This window comes from Misgurnus anguillicaudatus, chromosome 8 (genome assembly GCF_027580225.2).
Source record: "Misgurnus anguillicaudatus chromosome 8, ASM2758022v2, whole genome shotgun sequence".
Taxonomy (NCBI): domain Eukaryota; kingdom Metazoa; phylum Chordata; class Actinopteri; order Cypriniformes; family Cobitidae; genus Misgurnus; species Misgurnus anguillicaudatus.
The window spans coordinates 6,811,469-6,836,003 of NC_073344.2; the positions used below are offsets into that span (position 1 = coordinate 6,811,469).

The following is a 24,535-nucleotide window of genomic DNA, read 5'->3' on the forward strand; positions in this document are numbered from 1 at the left end:
TGCTTATGGACTTATGGATTAAGTTACTCTTTACGGTCTGCCGCTAGTTGTGTCAGCAAAGACAGCTCCCGTAAGCGTACGGGCCAACCAAACGACCCATGAAGAGTTTGGAACAAAACGAGAGAAAGAATGAGGATCAATTTGGTGTTACATTATCTGGATGGAGAAGCTTCGTGACAACATTTAACTAGACAGAGATTCTGATCCTGCTTGTGTTTTACGCGATGGGTGAGTTGTTTTGATTCGTAACCCTTCAAAAAACGTATGCTATTATATTGATCACAACATTAGTGTGTAGATTGTAATCAGCACGTCTTCCCGCGGACGATATGCACATCAAGAGGTGTTGTACAGCAATATAAATGGTCATTTTAAGACACTTCACAATAAGATTTGTACTGTCAATACATTATGTGAAAAATCATTGTAGATTAAGTTGAAAACTTAATTCTGTGCTGTGTTAACCATCGAATTTTGACTAATACTGTAACATCTATGACTAACAATTTCGTTTTGAACATCACATATAAACTATAAAGCGTTATCAAACGCAACATTTATAAAGACTTGATTACCTTATCCCTCAACATAATTTCTCGTTCGCATCTGATTGATGGCCATCAGCGGTTGAGTTAAAGACTACAAATCCCATAATTCCACGCTGCTTCAGAGCGTCATTAAACAACGTCATTGTTACTGATTTGATCTGGCGCCATCTAGCGGCGCAGATAATACAAATTGCATCTTTAAGTGTTTAAGAAAAAAGTTCAAGATTTTTTTGCTTACCTCTTTGGCAGATTTTTTTTTGCTTTTTTAATCCACAAATTCACTTAAATTTAATATTTTTTTGTCTTAAAACTTATTTTCTTAGGTTATTTTGCTCATCAAGAAGATGCATCTTGACTTGAGAATTTTTAGATATTTGAGCTTAAAACAAAACGTGTATACATTTTTTTAAAGCAAAATGACCTAAGAAAATAACACAAAAGAACAAGAAAAATTTGCTTACCCAATTGGCAATTTTTTTTGCTTGTTTTATGCACAAATTTTATATTGTTTGTCTAAAAACTAGACTTATTTTCCGAGGTCATTTTGCTTATCAAGAAAATACATCTTGATTTAAAAATGTTTAGATATTTGTACTAAAAACAAGACAAAAATACTTAGTAAGAAAGTCATTTTTTGCAGTGTAAAATATGTGCTTGTCTGTGTTCTTGAATGTGTATGGGGTGGTTTCCCAGACAGGGCTTAAGCCTAGTCCAAGACAAATTTAAAAGTTAATGTTGTCTTAATCGAAAACAACTTGCTTTGACATATCTTAAAATATATCAGTGAGAGTGTTGTGTCTCAAGATGCACACCAGTAATGTTTATTTATTAATTATGCTTTTAAAAAATGACTTAAAGGAACAGTATGTAAGAAATGTATTTCAATTAATTATAAAATGGCCCTGATATGTCACTACACATTAAGAAATCATTTTCATTTCAAACACTTATATCACTGACAACAGTGGTCCGGCTAGGATATTGTCATTTAAAAAGTGGAGTTGCAGCCCTCAACTGATGTTTATGTTGTCATTTTGGGTATTGGCCACCAGTTGTGTGACTGCAGTACCTGTTTTAGCCACAAGTTTTGTGATTGCAATACCAGTTTTGGCCACAATCCTACATACTGTTCCTTTAAATATCCCAATTTAACTAAGGCCTAGTTCTGGCTTAAGCTAATCTCTATACGGGAAACTGCCCCTATCTTTTGTATTTGGCTTACATTAAACTGTAAATGCACTGCACAGCAAGTAATTTTTTCTGTAGCCTGGTTTGTCACAATTTTTTTCACCATTAGAGTGACAAGGAAAAGATTGTTTTGGTTGTACTTGTAACAGTAGGAGACGGCATAATTGTTATATATTTATATAAAAATGCACCATTTACAAGTGAAACGAACACTAAACTAAACAATATACATTTTGATTAAAACATCCAGAAAAATTCAAAATGCTTTGGCTTTGTTTAAATACTTAATGTGAAATGAAAAATACACAACAGGCGATGTATAAACTGTAGAGCTGGAACTCTACAATGTTACACACAAAGAGGACATTCAAAACTAAACTGTAAATGTATGAGAGGAGATGAGGGCATAGTGAAGTTCTTCTGAATTCATCTTGTACTGCATAACAAATACCATTTACCACCAACTACTTCTGTCAACATCCTCCCAAACCCATTAGGGAAACAAAATATTTGTCAGGGAATATTTGTGGGAAAGAGTCAAATGTGGTAGTGGAAAAATACAAGGATAGAAAAAGGATTGACATCAAATACCAAGAAATTGTAGGTTAATTTAAAGAGTTTGATTCCAATAAATCCATTTTGACTAATTTGGGTAAAAATGTGTTCCCTTTCAGTCGGTCACTACGACGTCACGTCGTGACCGACGAATTGGGAACCGCTTCGCGGGTGACCTATCTACTTCGAGAACTATCAAAAACGCCAATGAACTTGGCATGCAGGTATTTGCATAATGCCGGCGCCGCCCCGCCAGGTGCGTATATAAGGCACAGGTGCATAATACCAAATCAGCTTTATTGCTTCGAAGCCGGCAGACATCTGCTCTCGAGAAGCTGTTACTGATCTTCGTAGATCCTGTGCTGTGTGGGAAAGAAATATCTCAGCTTGCTGAAGTTGGTTGGGCAAAGACACCTCAGTGGAGGCTCGCAGTGTTTTTTTCCACCCTTTCTCTCTCTCTCTGTCTCTTTAATTTAGGACTTGAGTTCGAGTGAGTGCGTTTGCCTCTCCCTGTGTGTTTCACCAGCTCGCACAAAAGAGTGATTTCCCTAAAAGAGCAGCACGTTAGAGCTTTGTGTCTTTTTAAAGACAGCCACTCATACGTGTCACGGTCGGGGTCGTCTTTTTAAATATGGATTTACGTCCGTGCTCCGTTTCTGGATGCGGTGTGTTTATCGCCCCCCAGGATGGCCACAAGCGTTGTCTCTCGTGTCTGGGGCTCCAGCACGCAGAGGCAGCGTTGCGTGATAGTTCATGCCCCGTCTGCGAGGGCATGACTATAGCGGATTTGCGGAGACGGGTGTCGTTCCTCCGGCAACGGCCCCCGCCTTCCCAGTCTGGTGCTGCTAAGGGCGCAGCTACCAGATTGGCGAAGGATGACCTCCGTATAACGGTGCTGGGTCGGTCTGCTGGTTCGTCCAGTAGCTCCCAGCGCCCTGATCCGTTGCCAGCGGAGGTCCCGATGGAGACGAGCGGCCCGTGTTCTACGGTGTCCTCGCGCTCTGTCGAGCCTCCACCTGACGCGATATCCACCGTAACGTCGGAGGGGGGGTTGTCAGCCTCGGACGTCGATCCGGATCCGCTCCCGCCTTCGGGCCAGGTTGCGGCTTCTGCGTTCGACCCTGAGATGGCAGCCATGCTCGCTCGGGCGGCGGAGGCGGTCGGCTTGGAGTGGACTAAACCTCCCCCACCTGAACCGTCCCGCCTCGATGATTGGTTCTTCGGGGGTGCCAGGGCTTCTCAGTCCTCGCCCCCGGTGCCTTTCTTCCCCGAGGTGCATGAAGAGCTGACGCGGTCGTGGAAAACCCCGTTTTCCGCCCGGAACCGGCCGTATCAGCCTTCACCTCTCACCTCTCTCGAGGGTGGAGATGCCAAGGGGTACACTGGTATCCCGTCAGTGGAGCGCCCAGTCGCGATGCAGTTGTGTCCGGCCGGTGTCGCTTCCTCCTGGCGGGACCAGCCTACTCTCCCCTCACGGGCCTGTAAGCAGTCTTCGGCGCTGTCCGGTGCTGCTTACAAGGCTTGTGGGGAGGCAGCCTCTGCCCTGCATGCCATGGCATTGCTGCAGGTTCATCAGGCTAAGGCTCTGAGGGATCTGCACGCGGGAGGTCACGACTCGGCGGAGTTCTCTGAACTACGTGCGGCTACAGATCTGGCGCTTCGTGCGACCAAGGTCACCGCACGCGCCGTCGGGCGTGCGATGTCTACCCTGGTAGTCCAGGAACGCCATCTCTGGCTGTGTCTGGCGGACATGAAGGACGCTGATAAAACCCGGCTCCTGAATGCTCCGGTTTCCCAGACCGGCCTGTTCGGCGAGACGGTCGAGGAGTTTGCCCAGCAATTCTCCGCGGCCAAGAAGCAGACTGAGGCCATCGCTCAGATCATGCCACGTCGGAAGCGTCCTGCGCCTGCCCCATCCACGTCGGCGCCTCAGCCTGCTCCTCGCCGAGGGCGTCCTGCGGCGGCCGCCTCCGTTCCTCCCCGGGGCTCTTCTAAGAAGCGAGGAACCGGTCGTCAGCAGCCCGCCCCGCCCGCTCAGCCCGCTGCAAAGGGTGGTAAAAGAAGATCAAAGCGGCCCTGAGACGGGCGACCTAGAGATGGAGGGGATCGCTCTTCGGGAGATGGTGAAGGCACCACTCCCCCCACCGGAGGAGGGCCGGTTGGGGAATCTTTTGTTTCATTTTTCTGTTCCGCCGACTTTTCAGTCGGCACCCACAAATCCACAAAAAGAGCGAATTCCACTTCCATCTCTAGGTCTTCAGATGAGCTCCGGAGATACGAGAGGGCTCATAACCCCCCCTCGTTCTCCGACTCATCAGAGGAGAACGAGAGCGACGCACGGGCTCATAACCCCACCGCGCTCTCAGCCGGTAGGAGACAGCTACGGGCTCATAACCCATCGTCTCCCTCCTCCTTCGCCAGAGGGTGCATCGAGTGGTGTGAGGTGTCTTCAGCAGAGCCTCCCTTACTCAACCACCCAGCAACGGACTCAGGTGAGTGTTATCACACACAACACTGCTGTCGGTGCGGCCGTTACGCACACACCGGCGATCACCTCCGTTGCGCCCGCCGCGGGTACACCGATCGTGCCTTTAGTCCCTCTCGCACGGTATCTGGGGGCGTGGGAACAGCTTCCCAGCCCGTCGCGTTGACTTTTACGCACGATTCGTCTCGGCTATGCGATCCAATTTGCCCGGCGTCCCCCCAAATTCTCCGGCTTTTTTTCACTACGGTGAGAGCTGCCGATGCGCACGTCCTCCGTGCGGAGATCGCTGTCTTATTGGCGAAAGACGCGATTCAGCCGGTCCCTCCAGCCGAGATGAGGTCGGGGTTTTACAGCCCTTACTTTATTGTACCCAAGAAAAGCGGCGGCTTGCGACCGATCCTGGACCTGCGTTCGCTGAACCGTGCACTTCACAGAATGCCGTTCAAAATGCTGACGCCCAAACGCATATTTCCATGCATTCGTCCAAACGATTGGTTCGCATCTATCGACCTGAAGGACGCGTACTTTCATGTATCGATTCTCCCCCGACACAGGCCGTTTCTCCGCTTTGCGTTCGAGGGGCGAGCAGACCAGTACAAAGTCCTCCCATTCGGGCTCTCTCTGTCGCCCCGTGTATTCACCAAAGTAGTGGAGGGGGCTTTAAAACCCCTGAGAGAGAGAGGTGTGCGCATTCTCGCGTATCTGGATGATTGGCTAATAATAGCTCAAACACGTCAGACGCTGTGCGATCACAGAGATTTAACTTTAAAACACCTCGCTCGTTTGGGTCTTCGGGTCAACTGGGAAAAGAGCAAGCTTTGCCCCGTGCAGAGAATCTCTTTTCTCGGTATGGAACTGGACTCGATCGATTTGACAGCTCGTCTAACAGAAGCGCGTGTACAGTCGATTCTGACTTGCCTGAATACATTCAAGAGCAAGAGCGCGGTACCGCTGAAACAATTTCAGAAGCTTTTGGGGCATATGGCAGCAGCCGCAGCTGTAACTCCGCTCGGACTGCTTCATATGCGACCGCTTCAGCGTTGGCTTCACGATCGAGTCCCGAGGAGAGCGTGGTTGCGCGGCATTCACCGTGTTATCATTACACCTGCGTGTCGTCGCACTTTCACTCCGTGGTCAGACCGTGCGTTTCTCCGAGCCGGTGTGCCTCTGAGACAGGTCTCCAGGCACGCGATAGTATGCACAGATGCGTCAGACACGGGGTGGGGGGCCACGTACGATGGGCTTGCGGCTTCGGGGGTCTGGACGACACCCCAGCTGCATTGGCACATAAACTGCCGGGAAATGTGGGCTGTATATCTTGCGCTCGTCCGTTTCAGCAACGAGTTACGGGGCAAAGATGTATTAGTTCGTACAGACAACACTGCGACCGTGGCGTACATCAATCGTCAAGGCGGTTTACGCTCGCGTCACCTGTCGCATCTCGCCCGTCACCTCCTCACTTGGAGTCAGAAGAATTTGAGGTCTCTTCGTGCCATTTACATCCCGGGCACGCTCAATGTAGAGGCGGATGCGCTCTCTCGGGCTGCGCGTCCCGGCGAATGGCGACTCCACCCCATTGCGGTTCAGCAAATTTGGAGACGTTTCGGCAAAGCGCAGATAGATCTGTTTGCTTCCCCAGAGACGACCCATTGTCGCCTGTTCTACTCACTAGCCGACGACTCGCTCGGCGTGGATGCATTGGCACACAGCTGGCCGCGAAACATGCGCAAATACGCGTTCCCTCCGGTGAGCCTCATTGCGCAAACCTTATGCAAAATCCGGGAGGACGAGGAGAGCGTGCTGTTGGTGGCACCGTATTGGACAACCAGGAGCTGGTTTCCAGAACTCTCTCTCCTCGCGACAGCCCCTCCGTGGAAGATTCCCCTGAGGAAGGACCTTCTTTCTCAACAAGAGGGCACATTATGGCACCCGCGCCCCGACCTGTGGAACCTCCATGTGTGGTCTCTGGACGGGGCACGGAGGATATGAGTGATTTACCGCAAGAGGTATCTAACACTATTGCTGCTGCGCGAGCGCCATCTACGAGACAGGCTTACGCGCTTAAATGGAACCTGTTTGTCGACTGGTGTTCTTCCCGAAGTGAAAACCCCCGAGAATGCCCGATTAGTGTTGTGCTTTTATATCTCCAGCGTCGCTTGGAGAATAGGCTGTCACCATCCACTATTAAAGTCGATATCGCTGCGATATCAGCTCACCATTCACCCGTAAACGGTAGAACAGTGGGTCAGCACGACCTAGTCATTAGATTTCTCAGAGGCGCTCGAAGACTGAATCCTTCGCGTCCCCCCTCTATTCCTCCTTGGGACCTGTCCTTGGTGCTGAAATCACTCCAGGAAGCCCCATTCGAGCCTCTGCATAGTGTGAGTGTTAAGTTTCTTACAATGAAAACTTTAACTCTCCTTGCTTTGGCTTCTGTTAAGAGGATAGGGGATATTCATGCATTTTCGGTCGATGAATCGTGCCTTCAGTTCGGGCCGGCTGCATCCAGCGTAACACTGAGACCCCGGCCCGGCTTTGTGCCCAAAGTTCCCACCACTCCTTTTAGAGATCAAGTGGTGAATCTCCAAGCACTGCCTTTGGAGGAGGCAGAACCAGCCATGGCTTTGTTATGCCCTGTTCGTGCACTACGTGTGTATATAGACAGGACGCAAAGTTTTAGGACCTCAGATCAGCTCTTTGTTTGTTACGGTGGTCAGCAGAAAGGAAAAGCTGTCACCAAGCAGAGGATGTCCCATTGGATTGTGGATACTATAGCCCTTGCATATCAAAAGCAGAATGTGCCTTGTCCGTTTAATTTACGTGCCCACTCTACTCGCAGTGTGGCATCATCTTGGGCACTGGCTCGTGGTTCCTCGCTAACAGATATTTGTAGAGCTGCAGGCTGGGCGACACCTAATACGTTCACAAGATTCTATAGTGTTCGTGTCGAACCGGTTTCCACTCGGGTTCTTTCTACTAACTAGTTAAGAATGCCGAGGGTCGGCTCGTGTGTCGGCTTGGAGCCTCTATTTTGGTGCTGCACATTTGCACCATTATGGAAGGCCATCGGGGCAAAAACGTCTAAAAAACTGTTCTTGCCTCTCCTCCACCGCCCTGATAGCTGGTGTTGCGGAGCATCCGCTGTCAACCTATCACTGATGTATTCTCTGTAAACCTGTGTAGGCTAGGCGTCCACATTTGTCCCCTACGTGGGGTTCATTTGTGTGTATAGTCCGTGGGGTTCTAATCCTCCACGTTTTTCCTTTGCAGAGCCTGCTCTGCATCTCTCAACATACCATGTATTGTTCAGAGACTTTATTTGAGCAACCTGTCGGCATTATGCAAATACCTGCATGCCAAGTTCATTGGCGTTTTTGATAGTTCTCGAAGTAGATAGGTCACCCGCGAAGCGGTTCCCAATTCGTCGGTCACGACGTGACGTCTCCGTTCCCTTCCTTCAGGGAACGAGGGTTACATACGTAACCGAGACGTTTTCTATACCAAGAAAGTGACAAGATGAAAATCACAATTTTCTGTTACAAACTTCCACATAGCATCTTTAGGTTATAAAAACATAAAAAATTAAAATCCATAATATGATTATCAAACATTTATTATAAAACTCATTCTTTTTTCTGCAAAATGCAATAAATCTATGACAATTTTTTTTAATCCTATAAATCTATTGAATCAATATATAAATGTGCATTCATCTATGCCATGTTATATTCATTTATTGACTAGTGGTATACACTGATAAAAATAAACATTAATGGCATTAGTCAAAACACTTACTGTGTCATATTAAGAACAATGTCATCGCTGCTGACATCCTTGGGACGTCGTCGCTTAACTTTTTTGACAGCGATCAGCTGTAAAATTTTTTGGTCCTGTTCAATTTTCGTTGACTTCGTGTAAAATAAGATCATAAGATTTCATAAGATCCCCTGTGGTCATTGTGTTAGCATGACAGAAGCTTGATGGTGTCGTGTGAGAACAAGCACGGTCGACATTTTTCGTTCGCCTGAGTGCCTCTCACGTAAATTTTTTGATGTTGATGGCTTACAATTCTTCCCCCCCACACAAAACCACCACGTTTATTAATGCCATCAAAATTACTATTTTGTTTTTGTTTGTTTGTTGATCATGAAGTACAAAGTAGATAAGGAAAACTAGGATTCCGTGTGTATTCAAAGCACCGCCATTATTGTTTACAATGTGTGGAATGGTGCACAGTGATTGGTTAAGTGTATTTATTGTATTCTGCAGAGAAGGAGGAGTGGCGTTTGTCGCAGTTTGGAAAAAAATGGAAAAGATGACAGAATAACACAGCGGATATCAGATTTTGCGTAAAATGAAGAATTGACTTTTTAATACTTAACTGATACAATACTGATAACAAATTTTTTTTAATGGTGTTTATCGCGTTTTGGAACCAAACTCATTCATTTGTTTTCACTTAAACTTGTGCTAATAATATAACTGGTAATAAAAAGTACTATGTTTAAAAAATGCAAGCCTACTTTACCAAGGTCTCAGATGTTGGGACTTATCTTTTGCCCATCTGCCATCCTGCTTTAGTTCTTTTAGTTTGCTTTATTCAGAATTGCACAAAACACATACATACAACACAGATAAATGACCTGCAATTACGATAAGTATCCAATACGAGGCTCCTGTCATCTATAACAATCTCCACAAAATGCAGATGACAACGTCTCCTGGTACTAAATAAAGAGCAGAAAATGGTTGGCTGGTGATGAACTGAGTGCCGAAACACCTGAAAGCTTATACACAGCAATTTGAGACATGAAAGAACAGGGAGAACAGAACATCCCAATTATTTCTTTGTAGAGGACAAACACTAGCACACACTGTCAGCAACTCAACAAAATACACACATAAACAGCAACAGACTGTAAAGTACTAAACAGCAGGGAACTTTAAAGTGTCCACGATAAAACTTACTGGGAAAACAAAAAAATGAAATGTATTTTCGGTCATGACTACTTTTTGGATAAACTTTAGCAATGTATTTGGTGGAACTAAATCTGCCTACAGTGATGTTGCTGTTGTCAAGTATAAAGACTTGCTACTGCTAATAGACGCTTCACCGGACACATGCTCGTTGTTGCAGTTACACGTCTGGGCGGAGCTTAACTTCCGGTCTCTGTTTGATTCATGGTCTGGCTAGTGGCTAACCTAAACTTTGCAACAAAAACCTCGCCGAAAATAACAAAAGTTTTGGTTTCTTAAAGACGAGGGGAGGTACCGATCACGAAATACCACAATTCGAAGGGAGGTTTGGCAGCCGATCTGTAGTTAACATCGTATACATTTATTTTACACAGTAACGTTAGCTCAGTGTAGTTTTTAGCTATGATTTGAACTTTATTTATTTATTTTGCTTGTTATCAGATATAAACTACTCTTAAAGGACTCTATTGTTATTGACACTTTATGAAAGTTTACCAGAAGTTACGTTTGTTCCAAGAAAGCAATTTGTTTACGTTGTTACTGCTGAAACCGTCTATACACACATGCTGCAGTGGGCATCCAAATGATGCTGCTGCAATGTTACGCGCAATATCCCATAAACAGATCTAGACAGGTAGAGCTGAGGGTGTAGACGGGTGATTGTTCTGATAGCTCGCTGTGTCATCATATATAGATGCAAAAGACGCTAAACATCACCTCCATCAAAAATGAGATAATGATAATAAACAAATGTTGAATTATTTAAAACCTTATTCAAAATCACGATCACAATCATGGGAAAGACTGCTGACTTGACAGTTGTCCAAAAGATGACCATTGACACCTTGCACAAGGAGGGCAGGACACAAAAGGTCATTTCAAAAGAGGCTGGCTGTTCACAGAGCTCTGTGTCCAAACACATTAATAAAGAGGCGAAAGGAAGGAAAAGATGTGGTGGAAAAAAGTGTACAAGGAATAACCGCACCCTGGAGAGGATTGTGAAATAAAACCCATTCAAAAATGTGGGGGAGATTCAGAAAGAGTGGACTGCAGCTGGAGTCAGTGCATCAAGAACCACTAAGCACAGACGTATGCAAGACATGTGTTTCAGCTGTCGCATTAAGCCACTCTTGAACAACAGACAGCATCAGAAGCGAGACGGACTGGACTGCTGCTGAGTGGTCCAAAGTTATGTTCTCTGATGAAAGTAAATTTTGCATTTCCTTTGGAAATCAGGGTCCCAGAGTCTGGAGGAAGAGAGGCACACAATCCATGTTGCTTGAGGTCCAGGGTAAAGTTTCCACAGTCAGTGATCGTTTGGGGTGCCATGTGCCATTTGGCGTGCTTCCTGTTGCTCACCAACTTTATGGAGATGCAGATTTAATTTTGCAACAGGACTTGGCACCTGCACACAGTGCCAAAGCTACGAGTACCTGGTTTAAGTACCATGGTATTCCTGTTCTTAATTGGCCAGCAAACTCGGCTGACCTTATGGGGTATTGTGAAGAGAAAAATGCAATATGCCAGACCCCAACAATGCAAAAGCGCTGAAAGCCACTATCAGAGCAACCTGGGCTCTCATAACACCTGAGCAGTGCCACAGACTGATCCACTCCATGCCACGCTGAAGTAATTCAGGCAAAAGCAGCCCCAACTAAATATTGAGTGCTGTACATGCTTTCATGTTCATACTTTTCAATTGGTCAAGATTTCCAAAAATCCTTTCTTTGTATTGGTCTTAATTAATATTCCAATTTTCTGAGATACTGAATTTGGGATTTTCCTTAGTTGTCAGTTATAATCATCAAAAGTCAAATAAATAAACATTTGAAATGTATCACTCTGTGTGTAATGAATAAATATAATATACGAGTTTCATTTTTTGAATGGAGTTTGATGATATTCTAATTATATGACCAGCACCTGTAAACCCTGTCTGGGAAACTTCCCTATTGTGTTTTTAAATAGAGGCAGATCCTGCCACCTGCTGTCAGCTAATTGTAACTGCGCACAATGCGCAGTATTTGTAAACAGGACAAGCAACTTGGGATCATTCAGCTTCTGTGCCTGTTTTGACAGATTCATGAAGTGCCTGTTAATGATATCGGTTATGTAATACCGCTCTTTAAAAACACCAGAGTTACTGTGTGTAAGGGCCATATTTATATCACTTTCAAATGATGATAAAGAGAGATAATCCTTAGTGTAGAGTTTACAAACTGAATTAAGAACTGGACAAGGTAATGTGCTCTTGTTTTACTTTTAACTTGTTGCATTACAAGAGGGTAAATGTTAAAATAAATAAAGTATTGAACTGGGCTGCAAGGAGTGTTCAAATCGTGTACACAATTCAATTCAAATTTAACTGCACAGGGTGTTCTTTTTATAACTTTGCAGTGTTCCAAAGCAGCTTTACAGTAAATTTATATTAATACAGGCAGTATAGGAAGTGAAATATTTATAAAACGATAAGCTCCAGTCCTTGATTTATTGCAAATAAAACACAGCTAGTATGACCCAACGATTCTGTGTATCAATGGTCTGTAAAAACCCAACTAAAGACATTTTTTGTCATTTACTCATCCTGCATAATGTAAAGAACATTCTGTGCAATTATAACCTTGAGATATTTACTGTAATATTGACTGAGTAATGCAATGTCAAAAATTGAAATCTAAGTCAAATTAATGATTGAAGTTAAACTTATCTGATAATAAGATGACACTTTCACCTGAACTTCACAGGCAGGGTCACATACTGTATGTGAAACATTCTATGTGAAACATTATGTTGCTGTTTACAGTAGCTCAGGGAGTATTTTTTCCAGCAGAAGGAAGGCTTTAAGTGATTTTACTTCTTGCAGTTGATGGAGATTTGTGGGATGCACATCCAGGGCACAAAGCTCCCGTTCTACCACATCCCAAAGATGCTCTATTGGGTTGAGATCTGGTGACTGTGGGGGCCATCTTAGTACAGTGAACTCATTCTCATGTTCAAGAAACCAATTTAAGATGATTCGAGCTTTGTGACATGGTGCATTATCCTGCTGGAAGTAGCCATTCAAGGATGGGTACATTGTGATCATAAAGGGATGGACATGGTCAAAAACAATGCTCAGGTTGGCCGTGGCATTTAAACGATGCCCAATTGGCACTAATGGGGCCTAAAGTGTGCCAAGAAAACATCCCCCACACCATTACACCACCACCAGCCTGCACAGTAGTAACAAGCCAAATTCTGACTCTACCATCTGAATGTCTCAACAGAAATCGAGACTCACAGACCAGACAACATTTTTCCAGTCTTCAACTGTCCAATTTTGGTGAGCTCATGCAAATTGTAGCCTCTTTTTCCTATTTGTAGTGGAGATGAGTGGTAACCGATTTGGTCTTCTGCTGTTTTAGCCCAATCACCTCAAGGTTGTGCGTGTTGTGACTTCACAAATGCTTTGCTGCATACCTCGGTTGTAACGAGTGTTTATTTCAGTCAAAGTTGCTCTTCAATCAGCTTCAATCAGTCGGCTCATTCACCTTTGACCTCTATCATCAACAAGGCATTTTCGCAGGACTGTCGCATACTGGATGTTTTTCCCTTTTCACACCATTCTTTGTAAAACCCTAGATGGTTGTGCGTGAAAATCCCAGTAACTGAGCAGAATGTGAAATACTCAGACCGGCCCATCTGACACCAACAACCATGGCATGCTCAAAATTGCTCAAATCACCTTTCTTTCCCATTCTGACATTCAGTTTAGAGCTCAGGAAATGGTCTTGACCAGGACCACACCCCTAAATGCATTGAAGCAACTGCCATGTGATTGGTTAATTAGATAATTGCATTAATAAAAATTTAAAAGGTGTTCCTAATAATCCTTTAGGTGAGTGTATATTTTTTGCTTAAAGATTTGTATTGTTTGGTAAAAGCAACAAGGTGATTGAGCGCTGTATTGTGGAAAAAGTCAAGGCTGAAGGACCCCAACAAAGTGACTTATTCCATGCATATTTTTACATCAGGAAATAGTTTTTTATTCATTCCATTCCATTTTTATAATTTTTTTCCTAATGATTTTGTCCTGGTCTTCTGAAAGAGTTGGAATTTGAACAATAGAGTAAAACACTGCCACCTTGTGATTTACAGTATTTTATGCACATAGAAGAGGGACTATATTTATAGAGACTATATCGACTGTTATTTATACAGTGTATAGCATCACAAAGACAAAAATAAAAGCATCTAATTGCATTAGATAACAGAACAAATTTGCCTGGATAGAATCTATATTTTTTCTGCTTGAAAAAAATTGTTCGGGTTTCAAGAAAAGGTTTCGCATTGATGCGATGGGAGTTTAATTCAGATTAAAAATTACTGTAGTGAAACAATCATGGGTAGACCTTTTTGTAGCCATGCCAAGAAAACAGAGATAGTGCATACATGATAATACATGCGAAAAGGGCCTTGCACACTGTACCGACATGCTAAAACATGTCTCCTTGTAACTGAAATGGGTCTTTACGTGAGGTTGGAATAAGTGCTGTCGTCCATTTATTTAATAATTAAAGTGTTTTCTGTTGTCGCATAAGGCACAGTCATTTATAGCTCACGTCAATATTCAGTTTTACATGAAAGCCTTCACTATTTTGTCATAATAAGGATGTTTTCTGACAAATACAATGGATTTAAGATTTAAGAAAACTCAACAGACACAGCAAAAAATACTGTGACACAAATAGACACAGGAATATCTCTAGATTCCCATGTCTCTCCTATGTCTCCCTTATCCCACTCTCTTTTTGTTACGTCTCCGTTTTTATATATCTTTCTCCTCCTCCACGTTTGGTGACCTACTTTCCCACCCAAGTGTTATTTCAGTCTCCAACAGAGGGCAGCCAGGATCTGGGCATCTGGATTGTGAGCCCTCATGTACGACGAGTCGACACGTGCTGGCAGCCACAAACTGATTTAGTGATGGGCGAGTCTGTGAGCTGGGTGTGCACCTGTTTGGCCATAATTGTGGCGTAAATGGCTGCTTATCTGGTCATCTTTGGAGGGTGTGCACTGTATGTAAACGTGCATTCTGTCACAGCGCTATGAAAAATGGACGCTATAGTGCAAGTGAGTCCAAAACCACCCATAACTGCCCATCTCAGTGGGTGTTATTCTTCCTCATCCTATACCCATAGGCGTTGCTAAACTCTATTTTAGGGGTCATTTCATCTCAGCCCTCCTTAAAATCGGTTTCTCCTCACATTTGCCCAAGAGCAACGGATGCAGGAAGTTGTATCATTCTGAGTTCCCCCTTTACAGTCAAAGAAAAACTTTGAAGTCACAAAAGTTAATCTTTCCATCTAGTTAAGTGGTAGACCTGGTTATACTGTAGGCTGGATACTGTTTGTTATGTGCTGCGCTGCACGTCTCTGTCACAGATACTGAATGACATTTTTCTCTTAGCTAAACATTCTCAGTGTTATTATAATCTAAATAATAAAATGCATATTTTAATACAGCACTGTTACGTCTATTTAACCAAATATACTAACTTTATAAACTATTTCACAAATTTTTACTCAATATACCTCAGCTGACCTTTTTACTCCATTTAGATTTAACTATGAGATATGAGATGCTAACCATACGCTTTAAAAGCCTCAAATCCTGTTGGGCACCAAAAAGTCAGGAAGCAATCGGATGAGGGTGTACAAAAGTGCAAAAAAGCCCTTGTTCGTCTTCTAAAGGGCATCGCTTGGTAAACGGCACGTAGGCGAAGGAGAGTGGCAGACGGGCACGTCCCTCAATCTGCGCCATCTCTCTACACCAAGAATGTTGTTTTGGTTTGGGTCACTCCCGTAATCATCGTCGCTCATCGGGTAGGGGAATGCATTACAGAAGTTCATGAAGACGTGGGGACTTTCCACACGTGCAGACGTGTCCAACAGTTAGCCTCAATTTTTGAGTTCATGAGAGGCTATGACCTCATAAATGGGTGAAGGTCTCTGCGCAAGTTATTCTGAATAAGCACTGTCTGTAAATGCTTTGTTGAGATATGGCAGCCATCACGTTCTAGATTTGTAGATATTGATGCCTTTGCTGTATTGTAAGCCTGGTAAGCCTAGTAGAGAATACCATTTATCTCAAAAACAAACAGATAAAGCTATATTACTCTTCGATGTATTCATTTTTTATATATATATATATATATATATATATATATATATATATATATATATATATATATATATATATATATATATATATATATATATACCATTATTCTGCAAAAAATTTCTTATACTGATGAAAAAGAAGTCCCAGTTTAACTTAATAAAGTAACAAACAAATACAATGTTTGTTCAAGTAAACATTTTTAGTTTTAAGATGTTTAGTGATGCAAAGTGATTTTTGCATTACAAAAAAATGTTACTGTCATTGAAATAAATAGTACTATGTTAACATGGAAAAGACGAAATTAAGCTGGCTGTTGTTTTTCAAAGGATTCGTTCATGACCAAAAGGTCATGTGTTTACAGCCGCTGAGAACACAGCTGAGGATGGGACTGTGGAAAAGTTTCGCACTAATTTGAATTCACTAGAGAGGATCTCAGTTTAGGACATTTAATAGCCCGGTGTCATTACACTGTGTGTGCGTGTTTGTATATATTTAGTTTTACTCACAGGCTAGTTAGATGGGACCTTAGGCCTAAATAAACAAGCCAGTAAATGTACTTCTGTAAATGTCCCCCTCCCCTGATCTCATTTCCCGCATCTCTCCCACCTTCTGAGAGAGCTTAAAGCAGAGCTGTATGCTGCCCATAAACCAAGTACACTAACTGTAATGGCTAAAATACATGCTTTTATGGTCTATGGAAAACAAATATAGTCAGAAAAATGATTTTAGAGTGCATCTCCATAGCATACTGATATTAGTGTACTATACTTTAGTCAGTCAATGCTTAATTCTGAGATCAAAAAGCATGATGCTATAATATCTGGATTTCATGCTAAGTCATGTATACCATACATCTAGTATAGCTATTCTTGTTTCTTCAAAGGTTCCCCTTTTCATATCTATGTTTCTTTATTTACTCTTTCCTCGCCATTGACGAGTTTTCTCGTCAATTAAGTGAAAAATTTCCCTGCCAATCATGCTTTCCTGACGAGTTTTTATGGTAATCTGTAATTCCGCTATTATACACTAGACCCAATTTATAAAAACTGAAGCAAAAACTAATTTAACAACATTTTAAACTCAGTGTATGTTTTGATCATCGTTCTGAATAAGAAACCTATCCATATTTAAGAGGTTATAAAAAGAGAACAAATGAAGATATGATGAAACGGATTGTTTGTCTGAAAGCAAAGAGTCTGTTTTTTCATTTGATATATTTGTATGTTTATATATTTTTTAGCGATGTCAATTTATGCAATTTCGCATATTCGATGATCGTTTAAATTAACGATCAATCAATCGAATAATCGTTAACAGTAATAGTGCAGTAAGCCTTTACAGCAGTGGCATATAGCCAATGACATAAAAGTGTGCGTAAAAATGCCATCTTCCTCATGCAAATTAAAAGATTTTATTTTGTCTAAATAACATGCTAGTAGGATTGTAAAATGAATCAATCTAGTTATGATAAAAATCATCAATTTAATCTCGTAATGAAATATAATGACTATGGACACAGTATAACTTCTCCTCATATAGGCACTCTGCACAGTCGCATGAAAGTCTGTGCGTCCATGACAAAATAAAAGTTTTATTATCATCAAGTGTTATTTTTCTAGTTGTTCCCTTGGCTTTCTGAGTCGTTGATACACAGTTTGTTGTAATTATATCCAAGAAGCACACGAAGGGCTCTTTTCCCGTTGTCACCTCAGCTTACACCTGCGGCGTACTTTCAGCAAAGATGCTTATATTATGAAGATTTCAACCTTCCATTAGAAAACCAGCAACAGTGTAGCGTGTAGCACCTCAGCCAGTCAATAATGATGATCAATAATATATGTTGTGGGTGTTCAGAGTGTAACGACAGTAATTTACAGTTTACATTTTAGTTTCTTGCCAGAATTTAAGATTACATTTTAATCTGTTCATTAAAAACAGCTTCTGGTCTCCTTGCCTGTGTATAGCAGCGTTGCTATGCTAATCTTGCAGGCTTCCCTGAAGAGGGTATTTGCTTTCAGTATCCTAACCGTATTTGCATTTTCTGTATCGGACCCTGTCAGATCCACTGCGGATGCCATTTCATTGCATTAGCAGCCAGCCTCGTCTCGCATGATGTTAAAAAGCCCAGGTTTGGCATCGAGCATCATTTTGATCATGGCTAGTTTAACTTCTGCGCGCTTGTTTCATTTTTTTCACCGGCTGTATGTGCTTTGCGCAGGCGCGGCACACGTGCTTGCTTTTTCGACAATCGTTAAGTTTTATCAATTTAATTCTTATCGACAATTCATCGAAGATCGATTAATTGTTAACATCCCTAATATTTATAGAAGAAAATTCCTGGAATTTCCTGGAAGGCATTTTGTGAAACAAAAAATGCTAGAGAATAAGTTAAATGTGAAAAGAATGCATTGAAAATTGTTCTTTGATATTTACATAGAAGGTATGTAACTTTATTAAGTGCAAAAATGATCTAGAAACATTTTTACATGTCCATTTACAACCCTAGGATTTTTCCTTTGAATGAAATGGTCTATTTTTGCCCTATTTGGAAGGGTCATGAATAATAATGTTGAGCTCTGCTCTGATTGGCTCTGCTCTGAGACTCATGCCTGTAGCTCACATTAGTAAACATGTTGGGGCGTATACCTGAACTGTTACATCACAGTCGATGTTATGTTGAAATTGGCCTGTTTTCCAGCAGTATTTTGTCTTTTGCACAAGGTTTACATAAAATGAGGAAACAAACGCGTTTGAGGCTCACGATATGTCATTACCATGTACAGAACTCTTATTTTTCATCTATGCCTAGGTAAATGCAGTTTTTTATTCTATGGCACCTGTTCAAGTTCACTTTTGGTCTTCCAAAAAGGAAAGACTGGGAAATCAAAAGGAAAGACTGATTGAGATTTTCCATACTGACCTTCTAACTTTTCATTATCTAACTCCATCTATGACCGGATTACTGTACTTTAAACAGCCCATTATAAAGTGGGTTGTGCGTATGTAGTGATGGAGAATTGCTCCAGGACTACCTAACTGACGTACTTAACCGCACTTAACCGGGTCTTGGTAATAGATTTGGGACTTCTCAATCTAAATAAGTCCAAAGTGAACTGACACGTTTGGACGTTTGGAAATACTGAAGCCGTATTTCCAGGCTCAGGGGAAGAATCACTTCCCCTGTATCACCCTTTGTTGGTCCCCACATAGGTCAGATCAACCACAGGGGTCGATTCTCACGGGTTTGGAGTGCTGGAAGGAGAGATATCTGGGAGAAATGCTGGGGAGTCTGTATGTAGGGCACTCCTACACACTAAAATCTGCATTGACACATGAAAGAGAAACGACTGCGACTGCTTTTCTCCTTGAGGCGGTGTGATAGAGCATGGGAGCTTTAAAGGAACAGGAAAACTAGAAGAGATTAAGCTTATAGGTAATATTTGCTCATTTACGGACCAATTAAATAGCATTTATGAATAAGCAATATGAAAAGATTTTGTTAAATGTGAGAAGGCTCTGTGAATAGATTAACTGCATTTCTCATCTGCTACTTTGTCCATACTGAATTGATATGGTAGGAAACCATTTACAGTTGCAGTGCAAAATCACTAGGGATGTGCCACAATGGTCCAATTGTGAACTACTGTAGTCCTCAACATGTGAGGTTGACTTTTTTACCTGGTGCTGACAACATACTGTGGTTTGCTAGCATGGTACCAGTAAAACCCTATTGAAACGGCATGCTGTGTTTTTACAATGCAGAGTAATTCAGAAAACCCAACAGTTGATGTTTATACAGATGACATTTCATAAGACTTTTTAGGATGTCAATTCAATCTTTGGTGTCCCCAGAGTGCGTATGTCAAGATCTAGCTCAAAATACCATATAGATAATTTATTATAGCATGTTAAAATTGCCACTTTGTAGGTGTGAGCAAAAAAGTGCTGTTTTTGGGTGTGTCCTTTTAAATGCAAATGAGCTGATCTCTGCACTAAATGACAGTGCCGCGGTTGGAACCAAATTTCAACCTATTTTTTTACATGCTTGCAGAGAATGGTTTACCAACACTAAGTTAGTGGGTTGTTATTTTTCACATTTTCTAGGTTAATAGAAGCACTGGGGACCCAATTATAGCACTTGAACGTGAAAAGTCAATTTTTCATGATATGTCCCCTTTAAGTGTTGTTTTGCACACTCCTAAAAATCATCGGCGGTCTGTAAAAGCCCTCAAAAGCTCTTAATTTTACTATGCTTCTAAGCCTCATTCACAGCATAGGCCAACGACTTCCCATCGACCTCTCTAACCTCATCCTCTGAACCTTTTCTAAGATAAACCACCAACACATTTATCAAAGACATTTTTCTTGTTTATCCAAACTTTGCTTTTGTAGAAATGCAAGGAGCTGTTAAACCGCGAGTATCGAGGTCACAGGACACTGCCGAATGTTAGTCAGCATAAGGTGATGATTTATGGCATGTGAAAGGAGCCAGTCAGATGGCAGCTCAGCCATGTTTGGGTCCACAGAGGTTGCTACAACGACACGACAAGTATGACGTATGCGTAATGATTTGGTTTTGGTTACGGCCACCTTGCAACATCGTGTCACTCTGCGGTACCAAGTTGAAATGAGAATGAACAGAAATGTCTGCAGAGTGGCATCATCGCTGTTTAAATTACAGCGGGTTTGAATCACTGTCACTTGCATAATCAGCTTAATTAATACCACAGCTGTTGCAAGGCTTGTAGACATCTCAAATGAAATGTTTGTTTCCAAACTGTCAAAAAATAGAAACAAACGCACTCCATCCGAGGTGCGAGCCAAAAAGAATACTGTGTCATGTGTCATGTATTCGCGCTAAGAGACTGCAACAAGGTGATCCCTTTCCCCTCCTTTAAAAATGGCGACCGTTTGCAATCCCAATCTTTTTTTAATGTAGACTTTTGAGCGGTTGTGTCACAAATTTTAACCAGTTGTTAGATTTTCTCAGGTATGCGTTAGTCAACATGGCACTGACTTCAAAACCTGACTACGAAGTGGTAGCCAATCATGCTTGAATGCTTTGAAACGATTACAAATATTATGAACGCTTTACCGAAATAATGATGTCATATTATATGACATTCAATAGCGTACTGTATGAGACATCTTTGCAGTGTCTGAGGCCAGTGCGTGCTAATTTTCAATTTTGGCAGGATTGGTTGAACTTCTGTATAACTCAGTGGTACACCATAGCGTTAAAAGGGCATAGGTTTGAACCCAGGGAACACACATACTGATAAAAATGTATACCTTGTTATGTAATGCATTTCGCTTTGGACTTTTTTACTGCAAAGAGAAACGCATTTAAAAGAAGGTTAAAGTAACCGAAATAACATAAACATTCTGTACATAACTGTTTGTTTTCATTAGCAATCATTTTCACCAAACTTAAAAATGCTAATTAGGACTGTCAAACAATTAATCGCGATTAATCGCATACAAAATAAAAGTTTGTGTTTGCATATTATATGTGTTTAAACTGTGTGTAATTATTATGTATATATTATGTATATTATGTATAAAAACACACACACACACACACACACATATGTATACATTTAAGAAATGTTTTTAGATATATTTTTTATTTATTTATTTATAATATAATTATATAAAAATATAAATAAATAAATATTTACATGTAGTTGTTTCTTAAATACATACATGAATGTGTGTATTTATATACACATAATAATTACACACAGTACACACACAAATAATATGCAAACACAAACTTTTTTTTGTATGTGATTAATCACGTTTAATCGTTTGACAGACCTAATGCATGACTAGCTGCTAAAGATGTCTTGGCTAGTTACTAGCACACATTCTGGGTCTTGCCAAGAGAAAACAATATTACAGCAGGGGTTTTCATACTGTGGGTCGGGACCCACCAATGGGTCCCTAAGTCTGATAAGGTGTGGGCCACGCAAAGTCACTTGGCTATTGCAGTGAATGACACAAAAACAATTTTGTCCTTTTAATGGCAAATAATAACAATGGTTTTGATATCAGTTATTTGGGGATTGCAATAAAACTTATTTAATTCATATGAAAATGTAAACTACTCTACTATTAAAAAAATATTTTAATGGGTCCTGAGATAGATTCTACCTGTCTAACTGGGAACTGGGTCACGAAAAGTTTAGGAACCTCTGTCCTACAGTATGTTGGATATGTGTAACCTGATCTCAGTTTGTGCTATATGTCACGTACTGAACTGCAATTCTCAAAGTGATGTTGCAGGAAGCAGTTCCCACACACAATAACTTATTCAACTTAACCTGTTGTGATAGGCGCTATCTCTTTACAGATCCACCAAGCATAAAACAGATATAATCTTTTAAAAATGAAAGACTTTTGACAAGCAGTCAAACACTGCATGTTTACTGCAATGCTAAGAGTGAAGCAAATCTCAGGATGTTATACAAAGCACAAGTCCCTACTTGTTTCAGTCAACTTATTGCAGCTTGCTATACTGGTTCCATTTCACTGAGAATGCATGTTTGGATTTAAAAACTAAAATAAAAAACAAGCATTGTTTTAATAAATCTATCTATTAATAATAATAATAATCTCAAGTATTGTCATGATAGATAGATGGAGAGATAGATAGATAGATAGATAGATAGATAGATAGATAGATAGATAGATAGATAGATAGATAGATAGATAGATAGATAGATAGATAGATAGATAGATAGATAGATAGATAGATAGATAGATAGATCTTTCGTCACAAGACATGTTTATCCTTTCCTCAAATAAAAAAATAACTCAAATGTATTCACCTTGTCCTCAAATTGGTGGTCCTAGGATCGAGGGAGACATGTTGTGGCTTCCACAAATTACGGCTGTATGTAAACAGAAAATGAACTGGCTGATCCAGCACGACTGCACGGATTTCTCTCTTCACCTGCATTCACCTATACAGAAAAATAAAACACTAGCGTCATTCCACCTCTAGAAACAGATTTACAAAACAGGCTTAACATATATTTGCACTGTTGCAGAATGGGTGTACAGTACTGTAGATGTGAATAGGACTCCAAATGGTTAGGCATTAAACACCTCATCCCATTTTTAACCTCACACAACAAATTTTCATTTACCTTTACCCTTAATCTAGCTGTCAATCATACAAACATGCTAACAAGATGAAAAACAACAGGTGTGTTCGACTTTATTTGCGTAACTATGCGCATACCGATCTGTGTATGACATCAACGTACCGCGAGGGTACTTTCTATTTGCTCTCGCGATACTTTAATCTCACGTCGATCGGTCTGCGCATCAATACTTTTACACCTGAAATGACCATATCTGTTCTTCTAAATGTCAATATTCAACCACGGCTTGACACTAACTTTCAGAAAACATAAAAAATCCTTTATAATAATACCATTGTCTTGCATGTTTTACGTTTGTAAAACACAAAGTTTCTATTACATTTCATATCAGAAACTGGTCTTTTCTTTCCTAAAACGTCGAAGAACTTACTGATGTCCGTTAAGGAGTAAACAAAATGATAACAGAACCTCCAAAAACTTTAAAAGTACAACAGTACAGTAGGCTAATCCACATTACCTCATTCCCTCGGATTCATGCTCTTCGCGTTCCCGCCTGTTGCTGTTTATCGACCCTGCCCTTAACAATACTCATAAACAAACTCTCATATGACAAACTTTGACAGGTTGTGAAAACGCTTTGGCTTCTGTGACACCCAAAAATGCCTCACAAGTAACAACCAAGATTAGCTTTACCAGTAACTCCGCAAATTCCAAAAGATAAAATGGTATTGTAAAGCGGGAATTGTTGCCGCGTGTTGATAAAGCATGATGTAGTAAACATAGATCTGCGTAGCTTATACAATTACAGATGCGCAAAATTTTTATATTTTATATTTATATTTTTTATATTTTTATATATTTTTTTTACTTAACTACAGGAACCAGTTTAACCATATAGGCTACAAACACAATAATAAATCAGAAGAAAATATTATTTTACTATTTTGTTTTAACATTTTAACTTAAACCATGGTTAATCTTCCTAAAGGAAATTACAGTATTTAACAAGTATTAAATGTGACAATATAAAAATATTTTAAGCTAATAATTTAGTTACTTAATTGTAGTGAATTGTCCTTGACTCCGTACGATACTGTAGCAGTGGATCATCTTGTAAACAAAGATACACGCATACTGCTTAACTTAGACCATCCAGAGTTTATAGAAACTTCTCGAATGAAATCGTGTCTTTGGCAAACGTCCACGCGTGGTCTTGACTTCATGTTTACGCAATTGGGGACCAAGATATCAAGATATCACCAAGATATGTTTAACTTCGTATTTACTATTTAAAGACTGTTTGAAAGTCTTTTGGGGATGTTACATATAATGCGTCTATCCAAAAGTTACAGAGATTAATTTCCTAGATGGGGTTGCCATGGTAACAAGTCTTGCCATAGACATAGTGTTCTAGCCCAGCTTGTACTGCAGCTCTGATGTTCGAGACATCAGGATGATTTGCGTCGGACATTCCTCATGTAATGATATCACATGGTAACAGCGTGTCT

At 41.1% G+C, this 24,535-nt stretch overlaps 1 protein-coding gene across 2 annotated transcripts in view; it reads right to left on the bottom strand.

Moving 5' to 3' along the window:
- Positions 1 to 24,100, bottom strand: part of sgip1a (SH3GL interacting endocytic adaptor 1a) — a 123,559-nt gene extending 99,459 nt beyond the window's left edge. Inside the window, exons 1-2 of one of the 2 annotated variants that reach the window (XM_055212231.2) lie at positions 24,085 to 24,100; positions 22,749 to 22,883 (exon numbers count right to left, since the gene is read on the bottom strand). The gene's annotated coding sequence lies outside the window, so the exon portion shown is untranslated. Of the gene's footprint in view, positions 1 to 22,748; positions 22,884 to 23,544; positions 23,779 to 24,084 lie in introns of those variants that run through there. The other variant, XM_055212230.2, reaches the window with a different exon arrangement.
- Positions 24,101 to 24,535: the final 435 nt, after the last annotated feature.